The following is a 10,177-nucleotide window of genomic DNA, read 5'->3' on the forward strand; positions in this document are numbered from 1 at the left end:
ATAATGAGATCAGTCTATATATGTAACAACTTCTGAAGAGTACACCAGTAACAAACATGGATGCAGTGATTGATACTGGTCAAATACTACCTTTGTCTATGTACTTGCATTGATGCAAATAACTGAGCTGTAACCTCCCATGATCCTTAAATAGCAGAGCTAATTCAGTGATGCTCTCTTGGCCCCAGCTGAGTGCCAGAGATGCAATGAAGGATTTAGTACCTTCAAGTTAGAGCTGTCCCTCAGCTAAGAAGAGGGCAAAACTTCCCTTTGTCCTCAGTACTTGAGAGTTGTTTTGATACTTAGCAGAAACTCTGTATTTTTAGATAAAATCCCAAGCTGTTACAACTGCATCAGTACTAGTATATTGATATACAGTATTTTTAATGCACATACATTAGGCATCTCCTCACAACTGTTTTCAATACAACAACATGTTGCAAGTATTTAAGAGTTTTTAAGTATGTCCTGTAGGTAACTAACTTTGAGCTAAATATACCCAGGCTATGACAGTATTAATCACTTTGTTGTTTTTTATTTTTTCAAATATGTGTAAAATATATATATATTTGTATATATGCATACATATATTTGGCAAGTGGGTTTAAGACACTGCTAATGGTCTGAGGTAAGGTCATACCTTTCCAGGTGTCCCATTTTCTTTGGTATGTCTGAATTGTAGCTTGGTCCTGCATTGCAGCTCTGATGTGTTCATGTGACACCGAAGAGAGAAGGCGAGGGGGGCTGGGGAAGCCCTCGAAGGAGACTCCTGCAGCCTCGGCAGGGGCGGATGTAGCTGAGATGTTGATGAACTTCTGCTCTGAAAGTTGTAGCTGATGGGGAACACCTTCCCAAAAATACCCAAGCTGCCAGTGTAAACCAGAGTACCTCACTTGGAAGGGGCCCTGGGGGCGTTTGCCCCAGCAGGGTGAGCGCCGGAGGACTGAATGCCTTGGGGGAGAGATGCTGCAGCGTCTTGCCACAGTAAGAGACTACCAAAACATTTACCAGCTTTATCAGTTGATGGCTTGACCAAGGCATTTTCAATGTGTAGAGCTTGAAAAATGAGACACAATGTTTTCCTGCTCTCTGGGGCATTTAGAAAAATACCCAACTGACTTTTCATTGCTACTGAAAATTTAAACTACTGTGCAATTAAAAAGACGGTTAAAAAAAAACCTTAGAAATTATTTATTTTTATTTACAGTGTGACTCGCTAATTTATTCCTTGCATTATAAGGCCATGGTGAAATGCTGTTTGTTGAAGTTTTTTTATCATAGGAACTAAAACTGCTGAGAAGAAAAACCAATAGATTTAAACTTAAAATTCTATGGCCTTGTTTTGTTTTCTGTAAAAGGGCTGAGGTTTTCTAAATGTCAAATCACATGTTTTATATACTTTGTAAATTTTAGAGAGGCATAGTTTAAGAATTTTGTTCAAATTAAAAATGTTTGGGCACATTGTTTAGGCTAATCATGTAACTGAACCTAGAATCACCTGTATTAAATGGTTTTTCCAGCTAACCTTTTGCTCAGTAACACAAGAGATGTTCGTATTTCATCTTCAGATGTTCTAGAATACATTTCTTAAGGCTTCATCAGAAGCTACAGACCTAGGCACCCAATCACCTAGGAAATGCACATTTGCATGGGAAGCATCCTGCAGAGTGCTGGGTTTTCCTTGCCATGCAGTACAGGGAGATGTGCTGGTGCATATCAAGTCTCTCATAGATGCTTATAGAGGCACTACCAAATACCATGTGTGGTTCATAGTTATCAGTGTGCTTAAAATAATTTTCCACCTTCCATTTTCAGGTCTTAAAGGGTTGTCATAACTTGTGCTTGGAGTGTTCATCGCTCTGTCTACCCTTTAAGCTAAATGATTGCAATAGTTCTCGTTCTCTCACACAGATGGGAGGGCCCAGACTCCCCAACACCAACACCTGCACCTGACTGCAGCAGAAGCAGAGGTGTGGGCTGGTTCAGTGGTGTGAGAGAAGCTGAGTCTGAGCTGTGTGTGTAAGCACAGCTGGGCTGGGACCTGGAGGAGCACAGCTGAGAGCCGCCTCCTGCCAAGCACAGGGGAGACCTCACTGGTGCTGACAGGTCATTCAGCCAGGATTGCCCTTTGCAGGCTTTGGGAACACCTACAAACCAAATCTACTTAGATGTTTAAGCACATCCATCCTCTCTTTTTCAAACTATAACAATCTACTCTTTGCCTTATAAAACAAAACCTCTCTGCTTTTTTTTTTGTAGAACAACCCATTTTCTTTTGGGTTTTTTCTCAGATAAATTAACCATGTGAGATTTTCTCTCAGATAAATTAACCATGTGAGATTGGCTGGTTCATTACTTTTTATTTATCTAAATGACATTCTTAATGAAACTGAAATTTAAGAACTGCTTTCCCAGCATACAGTAGAGTATCCTGTGAGGAAGCAATGCAGATACAGCAGCAATAATTGTATTTTGTAGCTCTTTTCCAAGTCATTATCTCTGTATTTGTGTTGAGTAGGTGAGATTTTAATATTGTCCTGAAGTCTACTGTGGCAAAACCATTAGCTAAAAATAATGTTGGGGCTACTTGATAAAGCAGTTGTCAAACTGGCTCTTCATTCCCTCACTGGTTGTTCTGTACTGTTTCTGTGATGTGACTATTCACCTCTTAAAACCACCTCTAAACCATACAAATAACCATGTAAATGGATTCTGCTTTTAGAGAAAAAAATAAAGATTAATTTTCCTCATTGATGGGCTGGTTTTGTTTCATAAAAAAATCTCTAGAGCAGTTAGCAGTGAGTTATAGACAGCTTTGTGTTCTTAGGTGCACAAAACCTGCAACAAAACTGCTCATTTTGAGTAAACTGGAACAGTTTCAGAAATAGAATCATAGAAAGGTTTGGTTTAGAAGGGACCTCAGAGATCATCCAGTCCCAGCCCCCTTGCCATGGGCAGAGACACCTTTCACTGGGCCTGGTCAGCCTGGCCTTGGACATCACCAGGGATGGAGCACCCACAGCTTCCCTGGGCAGCCCATTCTAGTGCCTCACCACTGTCACAGTGAAGAATTTCTTCCTAACATCTAATCTAAACCTATTTTATTTTAGTTCAAAACCATTGCCCCTTGTCCTGTCTGCCCATACAAAGAGTGCAATCCCTCCTATCTGTAATCTCCCTTAAGACACTAGAAGGTGCTGTAAGGCCTCCCAGGAGCCTCTCTTCTCCAGGCTGAACGAACCCAACTTTCTGGGTTGTCTTCACAGGGAGGTGCTCAACGCCCTCTGATCATCTCTGTGCCCCTCTGCAACTGCTCATACAGGTGAGCTGAGGACCCAGAGCTGGATGCAGCAGCATTGCAGGTGGGTTCTCACAATCCCCTCCCTTGCCCTGCTGCCCACAGACAGGATACAAGTGGCATTCTGGCCTATGAGGCCATGTTGACTCGTGTCCAGCTCTTCATCCACAAACAACCCCTGATCTCCACAGGGCTTCTTTCAGTAAGTTCTCCTGGTCTGTAATCGTGTCTAAGGTTGCTTGGACCTACCTTGCACCTGGACTTGTTGAATTTCCCTCTGGAGGCTTCCTACCCTCCAGGGATGTCAGCTGCACCACCCAGTGTGGTGCCACATGGAAACTTGCTGAGGATGCTGCCAAGATCTTAAAGAGCACCAGTCCCAGGACCGAGCTGTGAGGGACACCATCCATCACCAGCCTCCACCTGGACATTAAGGCATTGACCACTCTGGCTGCACCAATCCAGCCAATTCTTTATCTCCTGAACAGACCAGCCATCAAATACACATCTCTCTAATTGAGAGAGAAGGGTGTCACATGGGACCATACATAAACATGTATGATTATAGATTATCTGTTCATTTTTAATGTAGTAATTTGTACTTGCTAGGCTCTTTCCCTTCATTTTGCTTGCCAAGAAAAAAGGCTCTGGAGTCAAGAAGACACATCACTCATTTATAGTGGCAAATTTTGGACTTAGACATTGTGCCCGTGGACCTACTCTCCTCTTAGGTACTCCTCCATATTTAGTTGTCTTCCATTGCATAATTGTTAGTGCGGCCTAGCTCTGGATAGTGCAGGGGTAAATAGAGCAGGATAGAATTTAGAATAGAATGGTTAAGAACTATTATAGTTAGTGCAAAGACTGCATTTTTCTGATCTGCTGCTGGACACTGAGTACTTCTGTTGCCCTCTTGTCAGAACTCAGGCTGGGGCAGTGCTGGCCCAGGTGCTCCCATTGCCTCCGGCTCAGCTGAGCCCTTATATTCTCCACATAGAAACACATAATTTTTTCTGAATTACCCTGTTTGAATTGTCACAGCTACTTTTCATTAAATCAGTGCTTGGAGCTTCAGCAGAAAGGAATCTGAGTGGATGATCACATCTCTGGTGGAAAGAGATGGATCCATGGTCCGAGGTGAAGTATCCTTGGCTGCTGATCTGCACAGCCCAGAGCTGCTGGTTCCTTTGGCCAGGTGCTTAAAGTCTCTAAAGTATTTTTGTTGTGTCTTTACATGATGGATCCAGAAACCTTCTATTTGCAGTAGAAGAGAAAAATCAAATAACATCTCCTGTGTATCCTTTGTAATTCCTTATTATTTTTAAAAGTCATATTATTCACCTGGCAAGAAAATGCAATTTCAAAGGGCAAAAATCCCTCAAAGCACAAGGAAAGGAAGGGTTCACTTCATGGGATCAGAGCTATGAATTACTTCTGCTGCATTTCCAGTCTGAGCAGAGCTGTCCCAAGATCCTACACGTCTCATGATGCTCTGTCCCGCTCCACTTGCTCTGCAGCCTCTACTCCAGCAAGTTCAGAAGATGTGTTGCTTTCCCTGCAAGCCCCTATTCTCTCAAAGGCATTGCTTAGGGCAAAAGAAAAGGAAAAGCCGCATCATCAGTTTCAGATGCAGAAGAAACTGACAGTGCTGCTGACACTGTGCTGTTCCAAAGCTCAGAGCTGTAACTCCTGAGAGCTGAGGAGCAGATGGTGGGGTTGGGTGGATAACCAACAACAGCCATCAGCTCATGGTCCCTGCAAAGAGTGAGAGGTAGCAGGGCCTGGGGCATGTCCAGAGTTTGGACTGTAAGACCAGTATAAAATGGAATGGACAGATTATCATCTGATATTATATTCTCTGTTACTAAGTTTTTTGGCACACTGAAGCTATTTTCTAAAAAATAGCTGCTCACTTCCCTGACTCTCAGCTGTAGGAGGCTCCAGTTCCTGAGCTGTGGGATGCTGGCTGACCATCATGCTTCTCTCTCCTGCAAGGGGGCCAAGCACTCCCAGAGCCCAGCTTGCAGGCACAAGTGGTTGTAAAGATCACCCACTCTGTTCCACACAGGGTGTTCAGCAGCAGCAGCAGTGTTAAACCCTGAGGGAAGGGCAGTAGAAGTGCTGTGGCTGAGCTTGACCGAGGAACTGCTTTAAACATCCCTATTCCAGCTGTAACTCTTGTCTTCAGTGAGACCTCACAGCCACAACCACACTTACACTCATTCCTCATTTTGGAAGAAACTGGTGTGCTGGATAATTAGGAGTTACAAAGCCACAATTGTGGTTTGCCATGCCCCTAAACTTGCTGGTTTCTTCATTGGTGATTTACTGGCACAGGATGGATTTCAGTTTTTCAGATTGTTTCAAGAATACCAGCTAAACTACAGTCTTTTTTTTTTTTTTTCTTCCTCAAAACATCAAGCTGCTGGTGTTTGTATAATCTGGTATGGTCTGTTTGGATGGTGCTTCTACCACCACCTGAGGCTTCCCCTCTGTAGCTCTGCTTTCTCCCTTGGGCTGATCAAGGACTGTGAGTTTCCCCAATTCAGTCAATTCTCTAAATCCCATGAGATCTGCCCACATCACCTGCAGGGCGGGCCTAGAGACTCTGTCACCAGTTTACAAATTTCTCTTGCAAAAGCTATAACAAAATGCCCGTGAGCCTGGCAGGCATCACAGCAGCCCCTGATGCAGGCTGAAGTGGTGTGACACTGGAGATGAAAGGGCTCTGTCACTCATCCTGGAGCTGAAACCTGAACTTGGCAACCTGCACGACCTTGCCTGGAGAAGCTAAGGAGAGGCTGCTGTACAAACACACAGGGATGCTCCATGAAAGACCATTTCCAAGCTGGACAAAATGTCACTGAGCTGCTCTGGGTAGCATCCTCCAGCCTCACGGGATCTTTGAGCTCATTCTGTGCTGAAGAAATGGAATGGACATTTAGAGATTTGGTGTCCTGCTGCATAAAGTGCCCCCTTTGCTGTAACAGTGAAGGAAAAGCTGGCGCAGAACTGGGCCCATTAGGAGCACATGCATTAAACACCAGCATCACCCTGCTCCTCAGTGTCACACAGAGGACCTGTGCTCAGTAACCTCAGCACCCACCCCTGGGACACCTGGCCTGGCAGAGCCAGCAGCACAAGTGTTGGAAAGGCTTGAAGCTGCCTCCACCAGCCAGCTCTGTCACACACCCTGTCTCACTCAGCCTTCCCAGCAGGCTCCCACAGTCCTACAACCAGCACCAGGAAGGAGCTGCTGCCCTGCATTTCCCTGCCCATCCCTGGGGACATGTCCAACCTACAAGCCTGTTCAAGGAGAGCTTGGGAGAAGCTTCCTGTTGAGGAAAACCTGCATAAATCCAGCTTGTAGGAGACCCAGAGATCAGTCCTCCCTGGGGTTCTGCAGGGCAGGACGGGGGTGGCTTGAGGAGCAGGGGTGTCCCACTCCCAGCATGGTCACCAGTCGGGTGCTGGGACACAGGTGAGCACTCGGTGGCAGTGGTGCTGAAGATGTTCTGGTGCCACTCCATCTGATGGTCTCTATAGCAACAGTCAGGCTTTTTCTTTCCCAGCTGATCTGCCAGGAGCAGCAGGTAGATATGACAGAAATTCAACGCTGCTATTAATTTACATGAGCTGGGTGAAGCGTAAGCAAGAGGAGTGTGGGGGATAAGGAGCTGGCAATGTTCTCCAGGCAGGTTCCTTACGCCAGCCAGGCTCACCTTACAGAGATCCCCAACTGCACCTTGGAACAAGAACTGCAGCAGTGCTTTGGGTGACCCAACATTCCAGCCCTCGGGAAGTGGCCTGAAAGGGGGAAAATTGCTTTGGGGTCTGGCCAGGGTGCCTGGGAGAAGGAATTTTCGGGTTTCATCCAGCTCTACAAAACTTTCAGGCATGCACAAACCTGGATTTTAACTTATGTCTTACCAGTTTCAGGAAGAGAAAGTCTATTTTCCCTGGTGGGGGAAAAAGAAAGTGAACTAAATTCAGTGACAGAAGTGCCTGTCTCAGGCAGTGTTTTGCTACCTGTTCTCCCACTGCAGCCACCTCCAGCAGTTGTTGGGGACTCTGGCATGAGTCACATGTTTGCAGAGTGCCTATAAGCACAGAGCTGCTGGGACTCAAACCCAGTTAAACATTTTGGGCTTTTTGGGTGGTGCAGACCATGGTAATCCTGAGTACTGAGCTGCCCCCAATGTTCTGCCCTGGTCTCATCATGGTCATGATGGCAAGGAGCACTCCAGGAACTGCAGAGAGGGATGATGTTAGTTTGTTTGTTCATTTATTTAATACCTGATTAGATGAGCTCCCCTTGGTTCCTCTGCGACAAAGCAATTTAATTAATGCTGAAACTGCGCACATGGGATGCGGCAAAGCTGCGCATGGTTGGCACGGGCTACATCTATAGAATGATTTGGGAAAAAGGAAAACGTCAGCACGATAAAAATGGAAAGTGTTAGTGTGCCATGTGCTGCCTGGAAATGGGGCTGCTACCCTATTCTGAACCTGGATCAGACTTCTAATAAAGTTAACTTGCTCACCCCAGCTTTTACCATTTAAAAGGAATTGAATGGAACACCCGCCCCCAGCTGAGGGCCAGCAAGTGCTGCCATAGGAGGCAGGCAGGCTAACACTCTAACTCCTCAGTGCACCAAAACCATGGAAAGCCAGGCGGCAGCAGAACTTCAGTCAGACCACAACAAAAACTGGGAAGAAAACCCCCAAATGGTTGCAGGTTTACAACATTGCCCTCTGCAGTGAGGGCAGTGAGGTGGCTCAGCAGTGAGACTCAGGGTGCCTGCACTCCATTGATTGCTTGCCCACCCGGCCAGGGCCACCTGCAGCCCGGCTGCTTCCAAATCCACACCCTGCTGCAGGCACAGATGCAAAGATCACTGGCGAATTTAGAGAAAAGACCCAGGATGAACTACAAGGAGAAGCAAAGCTGCTGGCCAGCCATCAAGGGTGGAAACAGCATGGAGGAGAGAGGGACAAAGACATCACCATTTCAAGTGGCAATCAAGTAGCTTCCTGCCTTACAGACCAAGCACCGCTCTTTGATGCCAGACATTCACAGGCACGACTGAATTCACTCTCTCCTGCCCTGCTGGATAGCATTTTTCATCGTGCAACTCTGCTACAACATTTCAGACAGACCTTTACCTACAGGTAAATACCAATCTGCAATTCCAACAACATCCTCACCAGGGCAAAATCCCGCCTCCGCGGAGGTGGCTGAGAAAGCTCCTGCGTCGGCCCAGAGGCAGGGCCGCGCCCCCGTCCCCTTCGCTCGCAGGGCAGACTGCGGCCATTCCCGGACATTCAGGCCCATCCAAAGCGGCTGCCGCAGCAGGGCAAGCGCTGTTCCCGGGCTGGCTCCTTCAGCAGCTGCTGGGGGAGCTGCCATCCTTTCCCAGAGCAGCCCTGCTGGCTGCTAGCCGCAGATGTGAACCTGCATGTTCCAGCTAATGAGCTGCCAATGCCACCTGTCAGAGCCGGACCAGGCCAGCTTGAGCAACGCTACAACCAACAGTGAGAGGAGCCTAGAGCTTTCCTTGTACCAGAAACTCTATTTTCATGCTTCTGGTTTTAAACCTGGCTGCTAAGGTACACTTCATCTTGCCCAATTCCCCCTTTGCAGGGCATCCACCAGAGAACTTCAGCACTGAGTAGAGAAGTTAAAAAGCATCCTAGGCAGCCAGGGCAGCACTAGACAAAATTCTCAGGAATATTTTGTGGTGGTACTAAAGAAATATTTGCACAAAAGGGTTTTACTATGTTTAACTGTTGGTACCTGAAGCAAGCACAGTCCTAACGAAGGCTCCTCCAAGCAGCAGCTATTGCAGAAACACTTGCTAGACATGAAACTCATGGTGGCCTCTGTGCCTTGGTCCCCTGAGCAGCAGGAACATTTCTAAGCCCCTACATGGGTCTTGCAGGGAGAGGGAGGCTGCAGAAACAATTTTAAATAATCACTCACATGCTGAGCAAGGCAGTCCCAAGACCCCAGCGCTGGCCTATGTGTGCAAATCAGACCCTGAAAACTCCACAGCTTTGGATTTTATGTTCCTCTTGGCATCTTAAACCCGAAGTTTGTCTTCCAAGGGCTGAGCCAGGGCCTTGTTTCAGCTGGTGGTGTGCTGGTGTCCCAGTCAGAGGCAGGGGAGGCTTCTTTCTCGACAGCCCCTGTCTCTGCAAGGGTTTCAGCAGGAGCCTGGCCACAACCCACTGCCCACCCTGCGCCCCTGCAGCCCTGAGGTGTGGGGGATGTGGCTCCCAACCCTGGCAGGATGGAGGGCCCAGGGCACACAGCCCCTCCTCCTTCAGCCAGGCTGGAGGGCTCTGCCAGAGGCGCTGCCTACAGAAGGCACAGCAGCAGCTCCAAGGCAGGTCCCAGCTCCGTGGGATGCTTGCAGGGCCCCGGGGCAGCTTCCTCCTTGGGTCGTTATCATCCAATGATTTTGGGCACGTGCCAGAGGCTTTGGCAGCTGCTGCTTCGGATCCAAGTCTTCTGAGGGACCTACTGGCACAGTTCCCAGTGCCACTGTGCAAGAAGGCACTGCAAGGAACACAAAATTCTCACTGAGGAATATACCAAGGTTTGGTATATTCCCAGGGCTACTAGCTGAATTTGAGAATAATTTGGGTGTCCATCTACTCATTTAACAGCTCCTTAATTACCAGCTGTCTTTTCCTTCAACAGTAATCCATTCTTTGTAAATAAAGCCTCTCATTGGCTTACCTGGTCATAGCACCACATATTTACCTGGAAACTCCACTTTGGATTGGTGCTACAAAATCAATTAAACCTTCTCCGAGAAGTGAAAGAAAATCCACTAGCACCACTGATCATCAAATGAATAGTGATTCTCTGGA

Source organism: Ammospiza nelsoni, chromosome 2, assembly GCF_027579445.1.
Source record: "Ammospiza nelsoni isolate bAmmNel1 chromosome 2, bAmmNel1.pri, whole genome shotgun sequence".
In the NCBI taxonomy this organism is placed as follows: Eukaryota; Metazoa; Chordata; class Aves; order Passeriformes; family Passerellidae; genus Ammospiza; species Ammospiza nelsoni.